The sequence below is a fragment of the Lontra canadensis genome, unplaced genomic scaffold (genome assembly GCF_010015895.1).
Source record: "Lontra canadensis isolate GAN:19392208 unplaced genomic scaffold, GSC_riverotter_1.0 scaffold37, whole genome shotgun sequence".
Taxonomy (NCBI): Eukaryota; Metazoa; Chordata; class Mammalia; order Carnivora; family Mustelidae; genus Lontra; species Lontra canadensis.
Genome location: NW_022631031.1, coordinates 6,417,312 through 6,444,925, shown reverse-complemented (window position 1 = coordinate 6,444,925; position 27,614 = coordinate 6,417,312). Strand labels below are relative to the sequence as shown.

Genomic DNA, 27,614 nt, shown 5'->3' with positions numbered 1-27,614 from the left:
ACAAGAAATCCAGCCAGATCCAAGTTCACCTACCAAGGAGTGCAGTTTCAATACCGAGGAGAGCAGCGGAATTCCGGAGGAGGAGAAAGCAAAGCACGGAGCTCATGGCTTTCTCCCCATGATTCTTTAGCCTTGCAGTTAATTTAATTTTTCTTTTCTTTTTCAGTTTTTTTTCTCTTCTTCTGCTAAATATTTTAAACTTTAACCCTTTTCTTTTTTAACGTTTTTTAACTAGTTTATCTAATATATATATATTTTTTTCCTTTTTATATTTTTTCTTTATTCGTTTTCTTCTTTTAATTATTTCTTTTTTTTTTTCTTTCTGAACCTCTTTTTATCCCCTTTCTCCCCCCTCATGATTTGGGATCTCTTCTGACTTGGTTAAAGCATATTTTCCTGGAGTTGTGGCCACCCTTTTAGTATTTTACTTGCTCCTTCATATACTCTTATCTGGACAAAATGACAAGGCTGAAAAATTCACCACAAAAAAAAAAAAGGACAAGAGGCAGTACTGAAGGCTAGGGACCTAATCAATACAGACATTGGTAATATGTCAGATATAGAGTTCAGAATGACGATTCTCAAGGTTCTAGCCAGGGTTGAAAAAGGCATGGAAGATATTAGAGAAACCCTCTCGGGAGATATAAAAGCCCTTTCTGGAGAAATAAAACAACTAAAATCGAACCAAGTTGAAAACAAAAAGCTATTAATGAGGTGCAATAAAAAATGGAGGCTCTCACTGCTGGGATAAATGAGGCAGAGGAAAAAAAAAAAAAGAGAGAGAAAATCCTGAAAGCAGCCCGGGAAAAGAAGTCTGTAACATACAATGGTAAAAATATTAGATTGGCAGCAGACTTATCCACAGAGACCTGGCAGGCCAGAAAGAGCTGGCATGATATATTCAGAGCACTAAACGAGAAAAACATGTAGCCAAGAATACTATATCCAGCTAGGCTATCATTGAAAATAGAAGGAGAGATTAAATCTTCCAGGACAAACAAAAACTGAAAGAATTTGCAAGCACCAAACCAGCTCTACAGGAAATATTGAGAGGGGTCCTCTAAGCAAAGAGAGACCCTAAAAGTAGTAGATCAGAAAGGAACAGAGACAATATAGAATAACAGTCACCTTACAGGCAATACAATGGCACTAAATTCATATCTCTCAATAGTTACCCTGAATGTTAATGGGCTAAATGCCCCAATCAAAAGACACAGGGTATCAGAATGGATAAAAAAACAAAACCCATCAATATGTTGCCTACAAGAAACTCATTTTAAACCCGAAAACACCTCCAGCTTTGAAGTGTGGGGGTGGAAAACAATTTACCATGCTAATGGACGTCAGAAGAAAGCAGGAGTGGCAATCCTTATATCAGATCAATTAGATTTTTAAGCCAAAGACTATAATAAGAGATGAGGAAGGACACTATATCATACTCAAAGGGTCTGTCCAACAAGAAGATCTAACAATTTTAAATATCTATGCCCCTAACGTGGGAGCAGCCAACTATATAAACCAATTAATAACAAAATCAAAGAAACACATCGACAATCATACAATAATAGTAGGGGACTTTAACACTCCCCTCACTGAAATGGACAGATCATCCAAGCAAAAGATCAACAAGGAAATAAAGGCCTTAAATGACACACTGGAACAGATGGACATCACAGATATATTCACAACATTGCATCCCAAGGCAACAGAATACACATTCTCTCTAGTGCACATGGAATATTCTCTAGAATAGATCACATCCTCGGTCCTAAATCAGGTCTCAACTGGTATCAAAAGATTGGGATCATTCCCTGCATATTTTCACACCACAGTGTTCTGAAGCTAGAACTCAATCACAAGAGGAAATTTGGAAAGAACCCAAATACATGGAGACTAAACAGCATCCTTCTAAAGAATGAATGGGTCAACGAGGAAATTCAAGAAGAATTGAAAAAATTCATGGAAACAAATGATAATGAAAACACAACGGTTCAAAATCTGTGGGACACAACAAAGGCAGTCCTGAGAGGAAAATATATAAAGAAACAAGAAAGGTCTCAGGTACACAACCTAACCCTACACCTAAAGGAGTGGGAGGAAAAAACAAGAAAGAAAGCCTAAACCCAGCAGAAGAAGAGAAATCATAAAGATCAGAGCAGAAATCAATGAAATAGAAACCAAAAAACAATAGAACAAATCAATGAAACTAGGAGCTGGTTCTTTGAAAGAATTAATAAGATTGATAAACCCCCGGCCAGACTTATCAAAAAGAAAAGAGAAAGGACCCAAATAAATAAAATCATGAATGAAAGAGGAGAGATCACAACTAACACCGAAGAAATACAGACAATTATAAGAACATACTATGAGCAACTCTACACCAACAAATTTGACAATCTGGAAGAAATGGATGCATTCCTAGAGACATATAAACTACCACAACTGAACCAGGAAGAAATAGAAAGCCTGAACAGACCCATAACCAGTAAGGAGATTGAAACAGACATCAAAAATCTCCAAACAAGCAAAAGCCCAGGGCCAGATGGCTTCCCAGGGGAATTCTACCAAACATTTAAAGAAGAACTAGTTCCTATTCTCCTGAAACTGTTCCAAAAAATAGAAATGGAAGGAAAACTTCCAAACTCATTTTAGGAGGCCACCATCACCTTGATCCCAAAACCAGCGAAGGATCCCATCAAAAAAGAGAACTACAGACCAATATCCCTGATGAACACAGATGTGAAAATTCTCACCAAAACACTAGCCAGTAGGATTCAACAGTACATTAAAAGGATTATTCACATAAGTCAATCGGAGAAAGACAACTATCATATGATCTCCCTGATATGAGGGAGAGGAGATGCAACATGGGGGGTTAAGGGGGTAGGAGAAGAGTAAATGAAACAAGATGGGATTGGGAGGGAGACAAACCATAAGTGACTCTTAATCTCACAAAACAAACTGAGGGTTGCTGGGGGGAGAAGGGTTGGGAGAGGGGGGGTGGGGTTATGGACATTGGGGAGGGTATGTGCTATGGTGAGTGTTGTGAAGTGTGTAAACCTGGCGATTCACAGACCTGTACCCCTGGGGATAAAAATATATTATATGTTTATAAAAAATAAGATTTAAAAAAAAAACACAGACCTTACAAGAAGAAAACTATAGACCATTTTTCTTCATGAACAATCAACACAAAAATCCTTAAATAAATTATAGCAAATTATATATGTGTGTGTGTGTATGTGTGTGTGTGTGTATAGGACAATACAAGAAAATAGAGAGAGATGCCTTTCATCAGTTTGTGGAAGTTCCAATCTATTACCAGTTTGCTTAACCTTCTTAACATAAACTGGTATTAAATTTTGCCAAGTGTTTTTTGTATCTTTTGAGATGTTTCTAACATTCAAGTTGTAATGTTTTGATATAGTGACATGCATTGCATAAGTCTTAAATTAGAATGAACCTTGTATTCTTGGTCAAAATTTATTGTCATTTTACTTTTCTTATACATAATGGACCTAACAAAGAAAGGTTTGTTCAAAATAACAAAAAAAACATTGTAGTCAATTATGTATGTATATTATATGTAATATAATATATATATCTGTGTATGCATATAATTGCCGGTAAGTGAAAAATAACAGTAGTGATACAAAGGATGGGAGGAAACAATTATGATTATTTTGTTATTATAAAATAATCACTCTATCTATGAAGTAGTATAGTATTATTTGTGAGTGGGTTTGGATTAGGAATAAATGAATAATACATCAACAATAGGCAGAAAGAATGGAAGACAAAATAGGAACAAGAATAATTAATAGAAAACAGTAACAACTGTGGTAAATATAATCCACTAATGTCAATAGTCACTTTGAATGTCAGTACTCTAAATGTACCAATTAAACAATGGAGATTGGATCAAAAAACAAGACCCAGCTATATGTTGTCTACAGAAAACCAACTTTAAATATAAACACATGAGACACATTGGTGGCACAGTCAGTTGACCATCAGCTCTTGGTTTGGACTCAGGTCATGATCTCAGGATGGTGGGATCACAGATTCTGCTTGGGGTTCTCCCTCTCTCTCTACTCTTCCTGCTCACTCTCTCTCTCTTTCAAATAAATAAATAAATCTTTAACCACAAAAACATATAAATGAGTGAAGGAAAGTATACCATCCTAATACTAATCAAAAGAAAAGAGAAATAGTATGTTAATTTCAGAGAGAGCAGATTTCAAAGCAAAGAAGTGTATAAGGGATAAAAAAGGGCATGATATAATGATAAAGATTTACATTGCCAAGAGGACATATGAGCCCTAACCCATATGGTATGTGCCTAACAATAGAGGCATCAAACCATGATATCCAAAAACAAACAGAATCACAAAGAGAAATAGATGAGTTCACTATCCTAGTTGAAGATTTCTATAATCTTCTATCAGAAATGGACAAATCCCACAGGCAGAAAAGTCAATAAGGACCAAGTTCAACTCAAACACACAATAATTTGACTGAATATAATGGATATGTATAGACTGCTTCATTCATAAACAGCAAAACACATTTAAAAATTCATTCATCTCAAGCTCACATATAACATTCACCATAATAGTCTCTTCACAGCCATAATGCATACCATAACAAATTTAAAAAGAAAGAGAAAACATATTATGTCTACTTTCAAATCATAATGAATTTAACTATAAATAAATAAATAACAGAAAGACAACTGTAAAATCCCCAAAATGTATAGAGGCTAGACAATATATTTCTAAGTAACACAGAATCCAACAAGAAATATCAAGAGAAATTTTAAAATATTTTGAACTAAGTAAAAACAAAAACAATTTATCAAAATTGATAGTGTGTAGCAGTGCTTAAAAAAATATGTAGCATTAACATATATATTACAAAGGAAGAAAGGCTTAAGATGAGCCATCTAATTTTCCACCTTAAGAAACTAGAAAAAGAGGAGAAAATTAAATCCAAAAACATTACAAAAGCAAATGCAGACCAATATCTTTCATAATCATAGATTCCAAAATCCTCAACAAAAAATTAGCAGATTGAATCCAACTATGTATGAAAGGAATTACACACCATGACCAACTGAGATATGATCCAGTTTTGTGAGGCTGGTTCAGCATGTGGAAATCAAATGATGTAACCTATGGAATCAACAGATTAAAACATAAAATTGCATGATCATATCAATAGATGGAAAGCATTTGACAGAATCCAACACCCATTTATGACAAAAATTTCTAAGTAAACTAGAACTAGAAGGGGAAATTCTCAATTTGAGAAATATTATCTACAAAGAACCTAAACTAACATCCTACTTAATGGTGACAAACTTAAAGATTTTCTACTATGATCAGAAACAAGGATAGGTGGGGCACCAAGGTGGCTAAGTCAGTTGAGTGACTGACTCTTGATTTCAGCTCAGCTCATGATCTCAGGGTCTTGAGATTAGGCCCTGACTTGTGCTCTGTACTGGGTGTGGATCCTGCTTGGGATTCTCTGTCTCCCTCTACATCTGTCCCTTTTCCTCTACTCCCCTTTCTCTTAAAAAGCAAAAAAAAAAAAAAAAAAAAAAACACAGGATAGGCTATCCTCTCTCACAACGGCTCTTCAACATCATATTGGTAGGTCTAACCAATGGAGTAAGATGGGGAAAGAAAGGAAATAAAAGGTTGATATTGGGAAGGAAGAAACAAAAATGTTCACAGATGACATGATCATGTATATAGAAAATCTGAAAAAAATCAACAACAAAAAACTTTTGAAACCAATAACTGATCATAGCACAGCAGCAGGATACAAGGCTAGTATACAGAAGTTAATTTTTTCCTTGTATACCAGCAACAGACAAGTAAAATTTGAAATTAAAAATTGAAATTAAAAGCACAGTATCATTTACATTAGCTCTCAAAAAATTAAAGGGTTATATATCTAACAAGATATGTACAAGTTCTATATGAAGCAAACTACAAAATCTGAAACAAAGTCAAATCAGAGCTATTTTAAATAAAGAGATAGTCCATGTGCATCAATAGGAAGATTCAATATTATCAAGATTTCACTTCTTCTCAATTTGATCTATAGATTCAATGCAATGCTGATCACAATCTCAGCAAGTTATTTGTGGATATCAACCAACTGATTCTAAACTTTACATGGAGAGGCAAAAGACCCAGGAGAGCCAACAAAATATTGAAGGAGAAAAACAGGAGTTGGAGGATTGACACTAATGACTTCACAACATACTATAAAGCCCTAGTCATTTAAACAGAATTGGCGGAATTGGTGAAAGAACAGACAAATAGGTCAATGAAACACTTTAAAGAGCCCAGGAATAAACCCACATAAATATAGTCAATGGATCTTTGATAAAGAAGCGAAGGCAGTGGAGCAAAGATTCTTTTCAATACAAGGTATTGGAAAAAGGAATCTAGACACAAACATTTACCTGTGACCAAAATAACACAAAATGGATCACAGACTTAAGTGAAAACTACAAAACTATAAAACTCTAGAAGATAAATAAAAGTAACTGTAGGAGAACTTGGGGTATGGCACTAACTTTTTATTTTATTTTATTTTATTTTATTTTTTGATGGAGAGCATGTGCATGTGCTCATGCACATGCGAGGTGGGGGTAGGGCCAAAGCGACAGGGCAAAAGAGAATCTCAGGCAGGCTCCACACCCTGAGATCATGACAGGAGCCAAAATCAAGAGTAAGAAGCGTAACTGACTAAGCCACCCAGGAGCACCCAGGGCACTGACTTTTTAGATCAACACCAAATGCACAATACACAAAAGAAATAATGTGCAAATTGGACTTCAGTAAAATTAACAATTTCTGCTCTGCAAAAGACAATGTAAAAAGAATGAGAAGACAAGCCACAGACTGGGATAAAATGTTTGCAAAAATACATATGATAGAGGAGAAGTACACCAAAAAAATCTTAAATGCCACAATTAAAAAAAAAAAAAAATTAAAGAGACCCAATAACTTTTACAGACACCTCACTAAGGAAGATATACATATGACAAATAACTATGGGTAAAGATGCTTCACAACTTATATCATTGGGTAAAAACATATTAAAGTAATGAGATACCACTACACACTTATTAGAATGACCAAAATCCAGAACATTGATAACACCAAATGCTGATAAGGATATGGAGCAACAGGAACTCCCATTCACTGCTGATGAGAAAGAAAATGGTACAGATTTTTTGAAGTCTATTTAGCAGTTTCTTTCAAAACTAAACATACTCTTAACATACAATCCAGTGACCGTACTCCTTGGCACTTATCCAAATGAGTCAAATAAATATATTGACTTAATAACCCACAGGTGGATGTTTATAGCTACTTTATTCATAATTGCCAAAACTTGGAAGCAACAAAAATATTTTTCAGTAGGTGAACAGATGAATAAACTGTAGTACATTCCAACAATGGAATATTATTCAGCACTAAAAGGAAATGAGCTATCAAGCCATGAACAGACATGAAGGAAGCTTAAATGAATATTACTGAGAGAAGTCAATCTGAAAAAGCTACATAATGTATGTTTCTAACAAATGGCATTCTGAAAAAGACAAAAACTGTGGAGACAAAGAAAGATAAGTGGTTTCCAAGGGCTAGGAGGCAGTGGGGGTAAATAAAGCATACAGGAATTCGTAGGGTAGTGAAAGTATTCTGTATGATATTTACATTTGTCCAAACTCATAAAATATACAACCCCAAAAGCAAACCCTTGTATAAACTATGGACTTTGGGTGCAAAGAATGTATCAATGTAGATTCATTAATTTTTACAAATGTATGATTCTGGTGGGATGCTGACAATGGGGGAGACTAGGCATGTGTGGGGCAAGGGGCTTACTGGAAATCTCTGCACTTCCCTTTCAATTTTGTTGTGAACCAAAACTGATCTTAAAATATAAAATTTTTTGGAAAAATATAATGCTATATATATATACATATATATATATATATTTGCACTAAAAACTTTATCTCTTAAAGACTTTGGCATTTTAATTCATCTTATAATTCTAATAGTTTCATATAAAATACTAGCATTATTGCAGTTTAAAACATCTTTGTGGTTTAGTTCTATCTTTTGAATATATCCTATTGGGTATCCTAAATCAAAATACTTTATCATTACTTGAGTTGATTTTCTTTGTATTACATATATAGTTGTTAGTATATAATTATTCATGGCATTTATACATGTTTTGATTAGCTTTTATTCTCAAATACCTTTCCAAAGATGCTTTTATGGCAGACAGACTTGGAAGAAAGAAATAAAATCACCCTCTGGGCCAGAGGGCAGATTTATTTCCTGACCAATATAAAAAAGATAATATTGCCCTCTGGGCAAGGTTTGTGCAGACTTGCTAGAGACCTTCTTACAAGATTTAGGGATTGCTAAACTAAAACGTTTCCTCATCTGGGTCAAAAACCTACTGTGTTGTACTCCCCTGGAGCCCTCATTATCACCTTCATGGAGGTAAGAAGAGCTAATGTAAACGTGATGCTTCTTGCTGTGTCATCAGTTATAAAGTCCTTTATCGCCGTCCCAGAATGTTACATCTCCAGCCAGCATCTGTGGGCCTGGAGCAGACTAACTTGGCTACAATCTCAGATCTTTCACAGTTCTTCACATAGTTAGGTTCTTTGTTTTCAGTTTGTTTTAGATTTCATGTTTCATGTTTAGATTTCATGTTTTTCCTTTCTCCTTTTTAATTTAACTTTGTTTATATCTAAGTAAGATGTTGCCATGTTTTCTGTAGTCAAATATTAAGAAGGTACAAATCATGCAAATCTTGCTTTCATCTCTGTCCCCATCCTTCCAACTTTTGCTTTCCCTCTATCAGTAAGCATTTTTATTATGTTTTTGTTGATCCTTCCATTGATTTTAGAAAGAATATATAGAGATAAACATTGAGATAGATGATAGATAGATTGATAGATAGATAGATGATGATAGATAGATAGATAGATAGATAGATAGATAGATATAGATAGATAAATAGAAAGATGAACAGGAAGAGATAGGCCAATGCCCATAACAGACTTCTCTGGAATTCCAGAATTTTTAACTGTGCACAACAATGTGGGACTGCAGAAACAAGAAGAGATTGGCTAGTAAGAAGTAAAGGCTGAGATCAGATTTTGTTGGGAAGGTTACTTCCACAGCTTACTGAATAGCACTGAAGTTCCTGTAGGGTCAACACATTTGAGTTTACTGGAAGTTTGCCCTAGAGTTTCAAAGGTTGGCTTCATCTAGACCCTATTCGACTCTATCCCAGGCATACTATCTCCTCTCAGAAAATGAATCTATAACATATAAGGGGCAGCACAGTAGTATGGTAATGAACCATATCTCTAAGAAAGGAAAAGAAAAGCCTAATTGTAGTATTTGCTAATTTCATGGTGTAAATAGGCCTGCCATGGAGAAAACTGCACCTACCAATATATCACTGAACATGAAGTCCCATATGTAGTTGGATGTAGTCAATAAGGGAAGGACAAAATTGTCTTCTCTGATGTGACCCATGAAGACCACTGAGTCAACATCCAGCAAATTATCTTATTCAGAAATTGATTATGTCAGGGCGCCTGTATGGCTCAGTCATTAAGCATCTCCCTTTGGCTCAGGTCATGATCCCAGGGTCCTGGGATTGAGCCCTGCCTTGGGTTCCCTGCTCAGTGGGAAGCCTACCCCCACCCAAATCCCCCTGCTTGCATTCCCTCTCTCACTGCCTCGCTTGCTGTCAAATAAATAAATAAAAATCTAAATAAATAAATAAATAAATAAGAATTGCTTATGTCTTCCCATTTCCTTGAGAGAAAAGGTGGCATAACCTACACTTGACCTTCTTTAACAACAGGAACTTGAAGCATTAGGTTGGATCCCTTGAAGGTCCCAAAGTGTTAGAGATATAGTATGTGTCGATTCCAATCCAACCAGGTCAACAGCGATGGGTTGAATCTAAATGTCATTTCCAAAACAGCTATCAAGTCATGAATTTTTCTCACATTCTTGCTCATGACGTTCCACAGAGCTTTATTTTCGCTTTTGTTCTCATTCATCTTATTTCGGTAGAATTGCTATCATAGCCTGACTCTTGTTTTATAGTCCTCCCACCAAGTCCTCATTTCAAACTCTGCCAATACTTACTTTCCCCAAACCAGATCCTTCTTGGGTCTTGCTTCTTACACTGTACCTGGGCTTATATTATCAAGCAAAGACCTTGTTTTTTCTCTTTTCTGTCCCTCCTGGCCTTTAGACCACAATTTATGCCTACAATTATCCACATACTTTCCTATTTACCTACTATTTTTTCCAGAGCAAAATGCCATGCTGTCTGTGTCAATAGCACTGTATCATAAAACTATGACTAGATTATGAAGCCAAACAGAATTATAGATATGATTATAAATATATTTAAAAATTCAGTGTATATATAAACATCATACAAATGACAGGATTTGTATTTACTGAGAGTATGTATATATAAATTCTGTAGATGACTCTACATGACAGTCTTTCCAAATAGTGAATTACTACAGAGATTTTAATTACAACTGTTAAAATTATTTATTAACCTAATAAAAACCCATCAAAAGAATGGTGCTTTTTTCCATTTCTGTAAGGACTCCTGCATTTAAAAAATGATAAGCAGGAAGCCTGGGTGGCTCAGTCAGTTGAACATCCAACTCTTCATTTCAGCTCAGGTCATGATCTCAGGGTCATGAGATCAAGCCCCACGTGAGGCTCCTCACCCAGTGGGGATTGCTTTAGATGCCTTTTCTGCATTTCCCTCTTCCCCTCCCCACCACACTCCCTTTCTTTCTCTAAATCTAAAGAAATAAATAAATCTTTTAAAAAATTGTAATGTTTACAAAATGACTGATACTTTTTTACCGAGGGTCAAAATACAAAAATATAAAAAAGAAAATTTTTCCCAACATGAAGTTGGGAAACTTTCTCAACGAAGTTTCTAAATGCTGATTTAAAATAAAAGAGCAAAATTCAATACTTTAAAGGCAGTATAACAACACTTTTTGAATACTACACTACTCAAATAAAACTCTAGATTATACACTAAAATATTAATAGTGGTTTTTCTCAAAATTGTAGGATTACAAATGATTTTTTTCTTTTCATATGTTTTTCCTACTTTCCCCAAGTGAGCATGTATTACCCTTACAGTAAGATGAAAATACAAAATGATGTCCAAAAATTACATTTTGAAAGGAATATAATGAAGTCAATTTTGTTATTTCTTTTAAGCACAATTAAAGTAGTTGAAAGAATCATTGGTACATTATTTTTTAAATGAAGATAAAAGACTTCTTTCATTAAATGACAGGACTGAGTTAGCCATTAAAAACTATGAAGAAATATCAAAAAATAGCAAAAGTTTGGATATAAAACATCTTGAAGTTAAAGGAAACTACAAAAAGCTATTTAATAATTAGAAAACTTTGAAGGATAAAAGAAAAGGTGAGTCAATGAAGTGTCTAAGCTACTCTTCTAAAGAAATGATTTTTGGGGCGCCTGGCTGGCTCAGTCAGTGGAGCCTACAACTCTTGGTCTCGGGTTGTAGATTCTAGCCCCGTGTTGGGTGTAGAGATTACTTAAAAATAAAAAAGTCTTTAAGAAAAGAGATGATGTTCAAAATCTATTTAGTTGTGGAACTTTCCCTTCAAAGGAATTGTACCTGGTGACCAAAAAAGCAAACCAGGCAAAAGGTGCACTGCAATTGCTGAAATAAGAATGGGGTGACTCTTTCCAGCTGCCTCTTCCATGACACCCCTGGGACACAGACTAAAAATCACTTTTCTGAAGTATAGAGAGAACAATGAAATTAGAACTGAGAATATTAATTTCAAGCAGGTCTTAATTACACAAGTATTATTTACTTGAATAGGTGTTAAAGTGTCCCAAATCCTTGAGATAACTCTGTGAACAATGACAGAAAAGAAAGCAAAAAATAAAATTTACAAATAAAGTATCCAGAGCCCAAAGCTTACCCTGGCTAAAGGGCAAAGATATATGTTGGCAGCAGTTAATGAAAAAACAAGCAATGCCATGTTGCAAGAAAGCAAAAATGAACACATTTTCATAATCACTATCTTATAAGAAAAAAACCTTGGATTTTGAATACACAAGTGTGTAACACAACTGTGGTGTGCATAAGGCACAAGTAGAGCAAAATAAAGTTTCTAAGTCTTTAAAGATCAGTTTATTCATTGAAAACCATTGTCTGTACAGAATACACAATATACAAACATGCTCAGGCAATTGTACCAAAAGATCAAAATTAAGCATGACATTTCTATAGGATACTGTATTGAAGAGGATTGTTCCTCTTCAATCCAGTATCTTCAAGAGGATTGTCACTCTTCAATCCAGTATCCTATGCTGGATTCCAATAATTTGGAATTCCAAATAATTCAGGCCAAGTAGAACATGCTGCGTAGAGTTTAATTAGTATGATGAACAAGTAGAATAGGCAGGAGGACTTACAAAACTTCATCTCCTCCCTTTGCCCTTCCAAACCCTTTCTGTGGGACAGGTTCTGCCCCCATCCCTGGATGGGATCCAGTGCAAACCCAGTTGCTTTTCCACTTATTCTCAGATAATAAAAAAAGCCCTCCTTGTTCAATGATTGGTACTCCCAGTCTTGCATAAGAAAAATAAATAAACTGCAGCTTTCATTTAAAGGTAAATCTCCAGTGGAGGTTCAATATCCTCTATCCCCAGGCCTTTGGTTTTTTTAAAAGGAAAGGAAAGCCAGTTAAGGAAAGTTAAGGAAAAGGAAGGAGAGGGGAGGGGAAGAGAGGAGAGGAAAAATCTCCCAACTTCATTTAGAGATGAAACTCCTGCCCCCACTGGACCTGCCGCAGTCTAGCAGCTTCACACCTGGGCATCCGGAGCTTCATTTGTCTCTCCCGGTAGCTAGCTCCCCACTTCCGCTCCTTGGACCCTCTTCTGGTTTCCCCAAGGCTGAAGAGGAGGAGGGAAGGGACAGACGGAAGGGAGGGAAAGAAGAAGTTACGCTTGACCTGTGTCAATCTAATCTGGTTTTCATTTCCCATGACCTGACCAGATGTTGAGACTGTTTGTGCTCTCAGTAGCTTTCCTGACTGGGTGCTCCTGACTGCAGCTGCCATGAGAAAGGGCAACCTCCTCTTTGGGTTGCTGCTTAAAATTCCCCATCAGGGTTTGCATCTGTCACCTCATTGGACCAGGACACTGTGCCACATCTGGTTCCATGGAATCATACGCTTTGCTCCCACCATCTGCACAAGCAAGCCAATTCCCACAGAGCCTATTCTCTGCAGTGGTGGCTCCTTCTGCCACTCTTACCTTGAGTTCTGTTTTAAGAACGATTCAGACCTTTGTCTACTATGCGTCCCAAACTCCAAGAGACACTCTTACCCTTAGAGTGATTAGTAAGCACACTGCTCACCCCCATGGGAGCAGGATGGAAGGGATCACGTCGCAGCATTGAAACACCCTGTCTAAAGAAGTGCTCTTCCTGACCCCCCAAACACGTCAGCATCAATCCTTTACCACCTTACATGGGTCAGTGTCCACAACACCAGTCTTCATACATTCCCTACACCAGTCTTGCCACCTTATTTGGAATGTGGCAATACTTATCACCTGCAGATTTGTACTTGCCCTTTCAAGCTTCAACAAAACTAAGATAAAATTACTGCCATTTTAACACCCTAAAATATTAATTAAAGGGGCAGTGATAACCTTTGCCCTGTGCACATGAAATACAACTCTCTTAGGGGAACCAAAATAACATATCTAAAATGAAAACATGATTATAATGATAGAGAAATCTGAAAGTTGGATGGGTCCCTTCATAATATCCAGGAATGGCTATATTCCTATGTATATGATCCTGGTAAAATAATAAATCAACTCTTATCAACATACTTAATTTTAACCAATAAGCCAATATAATAAAAAGTAAAGGGCAAATATTAATTTAGTAATTGTCTCCCTGAAGTCAACTTTATAATATTTTCCAACACATGGCACACAAACCCACACCACATTGCATTGATTAAACTGATGGTTGTTTCTTGTGATTTGGAAATGGATAAGAGCATATAAAGAGTCTCAGTATTTCTTAAGGCTTGCATAATGACTCTGGCACTTAGGATACCAAGCAAAAGCCAAGTACAACAAAATGAAGCACAATATGTGTATAGAAACCAAAGAGAGGTGGATAATTGAAACAATTATCTTGATCATTCATGCCTAATTTGCTGAAATAATCCCTGAAATATCCAGATAACAACAATCACAGACTGTAAGTAGAAAGCTTCTGGAGAGCAGAGTCATCTCAAACCAGTGCTCTACTGTTTGGCAATGAAATGTTCTTTCTTCAATTTTCTGTTTAACATATGGTTACAGAAGACAAGTCTCTTCCTCCAGGAAGAAACACTGATAATAAGCATTATGCTAAAATACCTGAAATCTGATGGGAGGATCTGAAGACACAAGGCAATCTTACCCTGATTTACCACTTGATAATTAAAAAAAAAATTAAAAATTTTTGAAATTTCTTCTTCAAGTATTGATTCCTGTACTGTTTATTCCTCCCTCTCTACCTCCTTTCCTTTGCTTTCTACCAAGTTTATGTAAAAAAATAGCCACGGGGCAAAAAATGCCAGATCCAGGGTGACAGAAACTCTGTATTACATCAGTTTCATAGACAGTAAAAGACAAACTGAACAACTGAGAAGAGAAAACCATTTCTTCCCCCTTTGCAAGATTTTCCTTACTGTGAGGAAAGGGTTTTTTGCTACCCTGAGAGACATTTTTTAAGTTTTATTTTTGGATTATGATACATGATAATTATAGAGCAATGGAAAAATATAAAACAGTATGTCCACTTTTTTTAAAACAATACCTGAAAGAGTTTCTCACCCAAGAATAATTCAAGCAACAAAAGCCACCATGTACTATGATATAGGCTAGTAGCCCTAACATTAGCACTTAGTGTATTTGGGGCTTTTTTTTTTTTTTTTTTTTGGTTTTTCAGTTTTTATTTTGTCATTGAATCCTTTGTGCAAAGAATACATCACTAGGAAGAAAATACATAAAACAATTAAAGGCAAAACTTCTTTACTTGAAGCTGGGATATGGGAAGAGGAACTCAAATTGTTTAGACAACAATCTTGCATCAGTCACCTGGAACATCCAGGGCTCAGGAGAGCATGATGGCTTCTCTAACCAGTATTGCTTTACCAAACCCAGATCAAAAGGAAAGATATATGTTGGGTTATATATTTTTCACAATACATAATAGATTAATTTAAAAAAAGGTAATGAACAAAAAAATAATAATAATAAAGTCAGGGACACTCCTGAATCTGTCCTCTTTCTATTAGCATTCTAAATAAATTCACTTGGTCTAAGAGTTTTAGGAGAGGCCATCCAGTAGAAGCAAACCTAGGACCAAGAGTTGAGACACCAACCCAGTAGGTGAAGCCAAACACACTGCAGATTTATATCTCTGGTTCCCAGGGTTCCCATCTGTTACATTAAGTGGCAGGATAAGAATAAGATACTCACAGAAGTATTTCCACCACTTCTTCAAGAAGGAGTTAACCTTTTGTATCAGGTTTTTTAAATAAACATAAAATGTTAGGGGAAAAAACCATGATTTACTTAGTATATGCTATTAAGCCTCTATTTTGTTGTCTACCTCAAAATTCACAAAGTACTATAAAATTAACCCACATATTTTATTCATAAATGAAAAGCGAAGAAAGAGAGGAAATTGAACTCTTTTGAATGTCCATTAAACATCTAACATTAAACATCTAGCATTAATCTTATCAGACTGTGATCAATCGTCATTTTCTTTGGGTATATTTTAAAGACAAAAATAATACGTTTTATGAAGATTTGGGGTCACATATTTATTTTAACTTGAGAATACCAACCATAAACGTAGACAATAAAAATTCACCCAGAAATTGGCCAGTCTTCACAATGTATATAGGCAGTGGATTGATTCAAACAAAACTGGGTCACCTCCTGAGCAGGTTCATCACTTTGCTACAACTACAAAGAAAATGAGTCCAACTCCAAATAACCTTGGCAAGGATATATTTTTTCTACATGACTTTTTAGTCATCATTTCTTATCAATAAGGCTTCATTCCACTAAATTTTCTCCTCCCTTTCTCTGTAAGCCATAAAACTGCCATCAGCCCTATTACTTTCTTCTTATCTTAACTTATGGGGTCCCCAGCCTCCCCAAAAACATTCAGAGTAGACACAGGCACTTTCCTGAGGAGGTTTATCTCCTCACTCATTCAGCATCCTGTATGTGCATTCCTTTATACTAGTTTGCAAAATTAAATTTAAAAAAAATTCTAAAGACCTTTCTAGGGAGTCAGCTTTAATAGAAAGTGGGGTTATTATAATTTAAAATTTAATGTTTTGTCTCTGTCACCTATTTTCAACAAAGTAATATCATGCAGCATATTTTCCAGTTAAAATTACGTTATTTCCCCCATATTATTAAATCCTTTCAGCAATATTTGAATGGCTATCTTTTGTTTGTCATTTACATTGTCTGTGATTTTCTTTGATATTCAAAGATTCCTTTGTATTCATCCTTTAAGTTCTTTATAGCATCCATGATTTCTAAGGAGAAATTGCTAGAAAATAAATTTTGAGGTGAAACCACATGAATACTTTAAAGCTGTTAATATATTTTTCCAACATTCCCTCTGACAATTTTATTGATTTGGATTATATTGCTTACTAAAATGTTTTCACATCTTTTATTTCACTTCTTATTTATCCAAATCATTAGCTCAATCTTAGACTGGCAGAGTCCATTTCATATGTTCTATCAAGATTTATGTAGAGAGTTCTCTGCCTAGCTTATAGGTAATAACTGTTCACTTCCCATTTTATTGAAACTTAATACAAAAGTGTCTGAGTGAGTTCGATTGGCAGCTTACATGGTTTCCTTATGGAAAACATCCACGCTCTTGAGTATTTTTCACTGCCTTCTTTATTTTCTTTTCTCTCTCTCTCTCTCTTTTTTTTTTTTTTTTCTGGAATAGCTTCAAACTATTTCAGACTGCACAGTAGGCCTCAAGATTTGGAGAGTCAGTGTTTCTGCTTTCAACAACTGGACAGTAACCATTAAGGTCTAGGTCACACAATTATTGAAAATTCTGCCAAAGCAGACATTTGAATGGTGGCACTATGAGTTGGGTTGGTAGTGAATCATTTAGTTAATGCATCTGCATCTCTCTGCACATTTTATTTACTGGCAAACTCTTCTCTGGTATCTCTAGGATAGTACTAATTCTTTTTTACTGTGAAAAATAGGGCCCCGGGGGGGGGGGAATTCACCTGATAGAGTTAGAGCAGAAACAACTGACAAAACAATGGAAGATTTTTATTATTTTTAAGATGGTATTTATTTATTTATTTGCCAGAGGGAGAGAGAGCACAAGCAGGGGGAGCAGCAGGCAGAGGGAGAAGCTGTCCCCCAGATGAGCAGGGAGGGTCCACTCTGGACTGCCTCCCAGGACCCCAGGATCATGACCTGAGCTGAAGGCAGATACCTAACTAACTAAACCACCTGGGCATCCCAACAGTGGTGTTTTAAAAGGTTATAAATATTGTTGAGAACATAGAAGTCTTCATTACATACAGTGGCAGAAACTCTAATTTGGTTGTAGAACTTATCTGAGCTATTTTTACATTTATCTCATGCTGAGTACAGAAACCAGGGCAATTCTTGCCACTTTCCAGCAAGGGCCTTGACAATATAGGACATCAATACAGAAGTAAAACCCGAGAGAATTTTAAAATTACTAACCTATGTTTTGAAGACATTTGCAGCACATACCTACCTCTTAAAGAAAATGCAACTCAGGTTAAATCCAGGGAACTGCACAAACACCGTCATTGTGCAAAATATTGCCATGAGTAAATGTTGATGCTGAGAATTTGAAGAACAATTGAAGAGGGCGAGCAACTTTAGCCGAATGTGTGTCTACTAAGGCTTAACCTCCCAAGTCAAACAACTTTATAGAAGAGAATGTCCACAAGCCAGAAAAAAAATAGTCAATGAAGACGAGCCTGTTTGTATTGGAAGAGAGTGCCTTCCTGACCAGGCAAGCATTTAATCCATGCGCGGCTCAGCAGTGATCATCATTCATCACCATTGATTCACTTTGCTGACTCAGAGAGGTTCAGAGCTAGGTTACTACAGTAATAATGTAATGTACTGTGGAGTTTATTTTAATGGCAGAATTAATTTTAACAGCTTTATAAATTACTTTAGTTCTGTATTTATAGAACCATTAAGGTTATGAAGGGGTCAGTCATATTTTCAGTTATCCTTTACAGCATTTATAAAGGAAATTATATGTTACGTTACTATGAGTAAATTAACAGATCCCGAAAGCTCTAACACGGTAGCATTCAAGAATCTATTCTACTCTGAAACACAAGTTATGAGCTCTCCCTCAACCTCAACTACATCTACTGGTTTTATTTGAACACTTAACGGAATAATTCTCCCCAATACTACTTTCTCACTGGAATCAACAAATTCTTAAAAACAGAAACGTTATTTGAGAAACAGGTCTGAGGATCATAAGGGAAGAGAGGGAAAAATGAAACAAGATGGAACCAGAGAGAGAGACAAACCATAAGAGACTCTTAGTCTCAGGAAACAAACTGAGGGTTGCTGGGGGGTGGGGAGGAGGGATAGGGTGGCTGGGGAATGGACACATGCTATGATATGGGAGAAGGTATGTGCTATGGTGAGTGCTGTGAATTGTGTAAGACTGATGTATCATAGACCTGTATCCCTGAAACAAATTACACATTATATGTTAATTTAAAATGTAATTACTAAAAAAATTTTTTTAAAGTAAAATGCTGAATAACCAAAGGGAAAACCAAGTTTCTTTGTAAGTAGCTCTACTATATTTCTTTTTCTCATGTCCACTGGCTTTAAGCACAGGTTGTGACTAGGTTTCTCATGTTCACTGGCTTTAAGCACAGGTTGTGACTAGGCAGAGAAGATATGAATTACAGACGCAAAGCTAGGGAAAAAAAAAATCTTAAACAATTCCTCTGTCCAACATGTAAAGTTTAAGAATTATACTTGAAAGCATAGAAAGGTAAACTTGCTATCCAAGAAGGTATAAAACTTTATGTGATGGCATCTTACACTTGTGTTTGAAACTGAGGTATTTTCTTAAGAGTAATTACCTCTAAGACTATGGATTCTAGAAAAATCATAAAGATACTGTCAAACATATTTCAGTAAGCACCAAATGAACCTCACTTGCAACCATAAATCATTAATCTTTAATCATCAGCCATTTCTCAATAAGCTCATTGGCATGGAAATTCTAAGATACTCAAAGGATAGTTCTAGCCGATCTGGCATGCACGGTTGGCTTGTGTGTTTAATTACTATTTATGCGTCGGCAGGATCCAGGCTTTTGTATGTAATAAATAGAATGCTGTCATAGTGTCCAGATGGTTTTAGATGCAAGCCCCAGGGAGCCTGTTTGGAGATTATAGGACTGATATACTCTCTGTTTGCACCAGTCCAATTGTAAAAATCATGCTAATAGTAGACATATCAAGAATTCTACACTATAGAAATAAATGCAGTGTTTTATTGGTTATTTTGAAAGACATATAAATTTGACTTTACCATCAGCATAAGAACATCGAAGGACATTTTATTTTTTTAAGATTTTATTTATTTATTTGATAGAGATCACAAGTAGGCAGTGAGGCAGGCAAAGAGAGAGAGGGGGAAGCAGGCTCCCCACTGAGCAGAGAGCCCAAAGTGGGGCTCGATCCCAGGACCCTGGGATCATGACCTGAGCCGAAGGCAGAGGCTTTAACCCACTAAGCCACCCAGGCGCCCCGAAGGATGTTCTAAAGCAAAATTAATATCTTTGCTTAATATGTCTTTTATTTTTGAAGGAGATAGGAATACCTACCTAAGGCCTAATCATTACCCCATAAAATGGGCTCTTAAAATAAATTAATATATAAAAAGATGTTTTCTATTAACACCCCAAATCAAACCTTTTACAGGTTAAAAATTTCTCATGAGTCATGGTAGAGTTCTTAGGAGTAAGCAGTAAGAGTAAGAAAAGTATATACAATGAGTCCTATTTTTTCCCACTCCTTTTGACTTATTTTCACATTATATTTTTAAATGATTAAATTTAAATAATTTTACTATGAAGTAAAAGTGAATTAGGCAAAATATTTCCCTATTGCTGCTTACTTATTTTCCTCATATGAATTATTTTTGTTTTTGGAGATTTAGAGCCAGATTGTTAAATTCATATTTGGCTGAAATATTAGAAAATGTTGAACATATGGATAATTAAAAAATCCTTCAATTTCATCCTACGTGGTTTGAATCATGAGCTTTGCAGTCACTTCAATGAAAAGAAAGAGGAAAAGAAATTCAAAAAATTTTAAATTACTGAGTTGAGGAATAAAGTTTGAATAAACTGAAAAAAAGGAAGTTAGCCTGCCATAATTTCAAAATCTAGGAGAACATTTCTGTCCAGGAGTCTGAAATCGAGTATTCACTATAAAAACATTTATAAGAAAGAAAATTGTCCTAAAACTGGTCTTTGATAGAATTTATGAGTTGATATGATCTATTATCCCTTCTGGAAAATAATTAGAATTCCTGATAAAATGCTTCAGCAATTTTATAAGAGATAACTGTGATTTCAGAGTCACTTTGGAAAACCTACCCACTTGAGAGGAGCCTGACCAGTCTTAGAAACAGATGGTGATTTTTAACCAATATGCATTTGGGGGGAGGGAAATACAGTTTAATAATGACTATCTAGGTAGTCTAATTTTCTTATAAAATGTCTTTACCAAGGAGAAGCTTACGATTTGGCAGATTTGAAATACAATTTTCACAAGTGCTCTTAACTGTTTGAGAAATTGCATTAACATCCTACTAGTATACAACATAAGGGGCAACCATGGATCAACCAACAGAGAAGTAATGTGTCTGCATAAGAAACAACAGAAAGAAAACAGTGAAACAGACCCACACACATATGACCACTTGACATATAACAAAGATAACCCTGAAATACATGGGCTAAAGCATGCTCTTTTCATTAATGAGGCTGAATCAATTGTATACCTATATGGAAAACAATAACTTATTTTTAAAAATATTTCATTTATTTATTTGACAGAGAGAGATCACAAGTAGGCAGAGAGGCAGGCAGAGAGAGAGAGAAGGAAGCAGGTCCCCTGATGAGCAGAGACCTCCGCCCCCCAATGTGGGACTTGATCCCAGGATTCTGGGATCATGACCAGAGCTGAAGGTGGAGGCTTAACCCACTGAGCCACCCAGGTGCCCAGAAAAAAATAACTCTTTTTTTTTTTTTTAAAGATTTTATTTGTTTATTTGACAGAGATCACAAGTAGACAGAGAGGCAGGCAGAGAGAGAGAGGGAAGCAGGCTCCCTGCTGAGCAGAGAGCCTGAAGTGGGACTCAATCCCAGGACCCTGAGATCATGACCTGAGCTGAAGGCAGAGGTTTTAACCCACTGAGCCACCCAGGCGCCCAGAAAACAATAACTCTTAATCCTTGCCCAACACCACACATAAAAGTCAATTCCTTATAATCAACAGTTCTAATTATGGGCATATACTCATCATAAATGAGTTAATATATTTACCAAAATTATGAAAAAGAATGGGCATTCTTTTCATTCTTTGTTATGGCCCCAAACAATAAACAACTCCAAGTCTATAACACTAGAAAAGACAAATTTAACAAACTCATATAATGGTTATGATAGAGCAACAAAAATGAATAATTTGCAAATATAATATATTCAAATGAATTTCACAAATATAATGCTAAGCATAGTTAGTCAATAAAGAGTACCGACTGGATGATCTAATCATATGAAATTCAAAACCAAGCAAAACTAATATACTATGTTCTACGTCATGGTAATGGGCTGGTAGTGACTGAAGGGGAACACAGGAATGGTTTTGTGGGTGCTGATAATGTTCTGAAAATTCATTTAGATGCTGGGTACAGCTGTGTTCATGTTGTGGAGCTTCATTGACTTTGTGTGTGCAAAATACATATATATGTGTGATCCATATGTAAGTCGTATATGTAACTATGACTTACTTCACATATGACTTACTTCAATAAAAAGCTTACTCTACAGGTGCCTGGGAGACTCAGTTGGTTAAGTGACTGCCTTCAGCTCAGGTCATGATCCTGGAGTCCCAGGATTGAGTCCTGCATGGGGCTCCCTGCTCAGTGGGGAGTCTGTTTCTCCCTCTGATCCTCTCCTCTCTCATTCTCTCTCTCTCTCTCTCATTCTCTCTCTCTCAAATAAATAAATAAAATCTAAAAAAAAAGTTTTCTTTACAATGAGTGAACATTCCTTATTTTTTTTACCTTTAATCATTTTTTAAATTTATTTTCAGCATAACAGTATTCATTGTTTTTGTACCACACCTAGTGCTCCATGCAGTCCGTGCCCTCTCTAATACCCACCACCTGGTTCCCCCAACCTCCCACCCCCCACCTCTTCAAACCCTTCAGATTGTTTTTCAGAGTCCATAGTCTCTCATTGTTCACCTCCCCTTCCAATTTCCCCCAGCTGCCTTCTCTAATTCCCCATGTCCTCCCTGCTATTTGTTATGCTCCACAAATAAGTGAAACCATATGATACTTGACTCTCTCTGCTTGACTTATTTCACTCAGCATAATCTCTTCCAGTCCCGTCCATGTTGTTACAAAAGTTGGGTATTCATCCTTTCTGATGGAGGCATAATACTCCATAGTGTATATGGACCACATCTTCCTTATCCATTCGTCCGTTGAAGAGCATCTTGGTTCTTTCCACAGTTTGGCGACCGTGGCCATTGCTGCTATAAACATTGGGGTACAGATGGCCCTTCTTTTCACTGCATCTGTATCTTTGGGGTAAATACCCAGTAGTGCAATGGCAGGGTCATAGGGAAGTTCTATTTTTAATTTCTTGAGGAATCTCCACACTGGTGAACATTCCTTATTATTAATACCTATATATTAGGATTTTATAAATCCTAAATTAATCCCTACCATCCATGCATTTGTGCTTCCTACTTTGGGAACTTAATATTGCCCAGCCATGTTCCCAACTCTCTCCCACTTCTTGTTCCCACAGAATCCCTAATATTCAGTCTTCTGTTTTTGCATAGCCCCTTGTCTCCTATGCAATTCAAAATTATGACTTTGCTTCAGTTAAGAGAATTACCTCACATTTGTATCATAAAATAACTAAACATCGTCTCTAATATCATATATAATTGAGAATATATTCGAACTTATATCTAACATAAGACTTTTTATAATACTCTCAATGCCTCACTAAAAGCATATCAACGATTTTACTAACAGCATAGATTTACTTGGATGCAGCAAGAAAGTCCTTTTAAACCCAAACACACAGCCACTCAGTGGCATGGAAAGGTGAGAAAGTGATGGGAGCAAGGTGGAGAGGGAGAGGGAGAACCATATCTCTTATTGCAGAGTGAGTTTCTGATTGAAATAAATAAAAGAAACTGAAAACCTTGTTGATTCCTACACAAAAGTAAGGGAATGGCTATATTGGTTATTGTGAGGTGAAATGCCAAAATAGAACATGTCAATGAAGAATGAACTAGATTCCTAATCCCCATATAAATAATTCCTATAAATGCATTAGTATGTGGTATTATCAGCACTTCATTCTCTTCTGCTAGTATTTTTAATAAGAGAGGATATGATGTAATCTCCCAGAAACTTTATTTGAGTGCAAACAGTTCTGTTGGCATAGACTATCAGTAATTTATTCCTGGAGAAATTTGGAATAGAATTGCACATCTAAAATTTAAAGTAATGTTTTTTTAGCTTTTCCCATATTATTGTTTTGAATTTTTAAAATTCACAAATATCAAGCTGGCACATTCCGTGAGCTACATCGAATACTATTCATGGATATTTGCTGAATAAGGCAGGCATAAATATAACCTGGGAAGATTCCAACAGATCAGGTACTTCCATCTATACCTGGGTGCCTGGCCAGGCAGAACTTCTGTGAAGGTGCCAATTAAAAGTTGCCTGATGCTCATTTATCTACCCGGGTATCTGGAGATTACATATATACTGTCACCTTTGAGCATATTTTCTATGTACTGCGAAAAACGTTTGAAGAAGCATCTTAGTTATGATAATGCAAGCAAGTACGCACCTATTGTTCTGAGGAGAAAAATGTAATAACACTGGTATGTGTCTTCAGGGACTTTCACTCCCAATAATCCTTTGAGATGCATTTCTGGAGAAGAAGGAAAACGTTTTGCATGGACTCCTGGGAGGAAAAAGATAAGACACCTCACTTTTCCCTTTGAAGTTCAAATATTTTAGAACCGCTATGAAATGATTCTGACTATTCTCAGTCAAGAGGGCACAAGGACCTAATGGAGAACTCTTTATCATGGCGCATTCATATTGGAACAACTGTTTAGTAGTATCTCCTAAAGCTGGATATGCACTCACCTCATGATTTAGCAATTCTGCTCCTACTTTATATCCAAACAGATATTATTAGTTCATGTGCTGACCTTAAGACTTAGGCTAAAATATTCATAGCAACATAATTCATAATATTTCCAAGTGTAAACCATCCAAATGTCTATCAACAGCTTAAGAAGCAAATAAATGGACTATAGTGACATGATATAATAATCTACAGCAATGAGAATGAAAATAAAAGCAAAATATTCTCAGAAACGGAATACTGAAAGAATGAAGCTAATCTAAAGTAATACATACTGGAAGGAGTCCTTGCATTTAAAGTTCAAAAGGGGTTATAACTAATATACATGGTTAGGAGTCAGTATTATAGTAACTCTTGAATAGAGTTAATGAATGACTGGCAAGAGATACAATGGGAATTTCTGGTATGCTAACAATGTTCTTTCTTAGTCCAAATGCTAGTTACAAGGGAATATACAGTTTGTAAATATTCATTAAGCTACAGAGTTATGATATATGTCCTTTCCCATATGTATATTAAAATTCAACTTTTAAAAATATAATAAGTTGTGACTTTTTTTTTAAACTGACCAACTGTTATGCTGTTTTTACACATTATATGTTTAGATCTAAATTTGGTGAAATAGTATCATTTAAAGACCATAAATAAATATTACTAGAAAATATGGTTATTTATAGAAAACATGCTTAAGGGCACCTGGGTGGCTCAGTTAAGCATCTGCCTTCAGCTCAGTTCCTAATCTCAGGATCCTGGGATTGAGCTCCATGTTGGGCTCCCTGCTCAGCAGAGAATCTGCTTCTCCCTCTCCCTCTGCTCTGCCTTATCCCCCGTTTGTTCAAATAAATAAATTAAAATCTCTAAATTTTTTTTAAAAGAAAATATTTTATGTGTCATGTTATTAATACTTAAATATATTTATAAAATTTATAAAATATATTTACTTATAATATCTAGCCACTTATTCTTTATTAACAGCAAAAGGAATAATTTATTTGTAATATACTTCTTAGTATACCATAATACTGAACTTGGTTCACTTATTTTTTATAATAGTCAAGATTTACACTTAAAAGTTTGAAAGGGAAAATCATCAAAAAAAAAGTTTGAAAGGGATATCTGATCATGAAAACAGAAACATGTCTTTAATTATAAATTCACTTATCCCATCTTTACCATCTACCTTGTTCAACATCAAAGAAAGGAAGAAAGGAAGGAAAAAAGGAAGGAAGGAAGGATGGAAGGAAGGAAGGAAGGAAGGAAGGAAGGAAGGAAGGAAGGAAATATAAAAGAAAGAAAATGCAAGTGTTTTATACTGTGGAACAATGATTCAATGTGAGAGTGGCATTGCCCAGAAGCTTTAGTATAGACGGTGGCTGGAACAGAATGTCTGAACGAACAGAGCCCCTGAAGAATTTGAGGAGAAAAAGTAAAGTATTATTATTAGCAATAAATCTCCATAGCTTTGATTAGATTTTCTGTAATTAACTAAACTCCGGGTTTAAAAGTCACTTCCAAATGAAACAGTAGTACAACGCCAGTAGTAAATAAGTTTCAGGTAGCATGAATTAGGGAAGCATATTTTAACCTTGGTGTTTAATATTCACATGCAAGAATAATACAGATAACCTTATGAAATAGGTATTATTATTCTCCTTTCATAAATAATGAAACTAAGACAGAGTGGTTAAAACCATGCATACAGTCAATAGAATGTGAGAGAGTCTGAATTTAAAACCAAGAACATCTGATTTCAGTGCCCAGCTCTTAACCAACATTCAATACTGCCCACGGTAACTATCAAAAGACCCCACAGAAGAAATACATGTGTTACAGACACTTTGAGCCTAAAAATGCAATTTCTTATAACCTCATCAAGGGGTTGCTACAACTCAGGAAAATGGAGGACTTTTGTGCATCTCAATATCACAGAGGAAAAAATATATTTTCCCTGGAAGTTCAGAAAGGGACAGAGACATGTGGTAAATACGCTTTGAAAGTCGATATTTAAGGAAGTCTGCCTGGGAAAGGGAACTGTCATTCCAGGGTTGAATGACTTAAAGTCTTCAAAAAATCTTCAAACCTAAAAAAAATAGTTATTCTTAAAGTTGAAAAAATTAAAAAATACAAAATTACAGTTAAGTAAATCCCACAAAATAAACTTATTCCCATATGCTGTATAGTTTAAAAAAAAAAAGATTTATTTATTTAGTTTAGAGAGAGAGAGAGAGCACAATTGGGGGGTAAAGGAAGGAGGAGAAAGAATCTCAAGCAGGCTCTGGAGCCCCACCATAGGGCTGGATCCTGAGATCACAACCCGAGCCAAAACCAAGAGTAAGATGCTTAAGTGATTTGCCCCCACTGCCAGGTGACCCCCTAAATGCTGTACACTTCCTAATTGGTTGCAGGGTTTTTCCTCTGGTTATGATGGCTTCAACTTGTAGTTCTACCACCATCCTTTCAACCTAAGCTCATTCATCAGTTAGTGTGCATTAAACTCCGTAAGGTAGCAGGATCTAGACCAAGCAATGAGGTTGAAAAAAAATCTATGTATATATGTGTATATAGTATCATATTATACCGTTTCCTATCCTCAAGATGCTCAGTCTATAAAATGAAATCCATTTGAAATTAATATTTTTGGTACAGTGAATTCTTTTATTTTAATATTACAGAGAATATCACCCACTTTCTTTCTCAGAAATAACATAAAACTGATTGGAAGAACAAGCATGAAAAACCCAAATAATACCTTCTACGAAATTAAGAGATATCTCTTAATTAAGAAATGTCACAAGACATTAGAGAGGATGCCCGTTGCTGCTAACACCAGACAATGTGGTAAAGAATCCTACTTGGAGGAAAGTGGCCCCACACCTAATGGCAAATAACTCCTTGTTTAGAACTATGAAAATCACCTGACAGACAAGTCAGATTCAGAGAAA

The 27,614-nt window shown here is 35.7% G+C and overlaps 1 pseudogene; it reads left to right on the top strand.

The window, feature by feature from the left end:
- LOC116874531 overlaps positions 1 to 27,614 on the top strand; it is a 60,937-nt pseudogene that overhangs the window by 31,188 nt on the left and 2,135 nt on the right.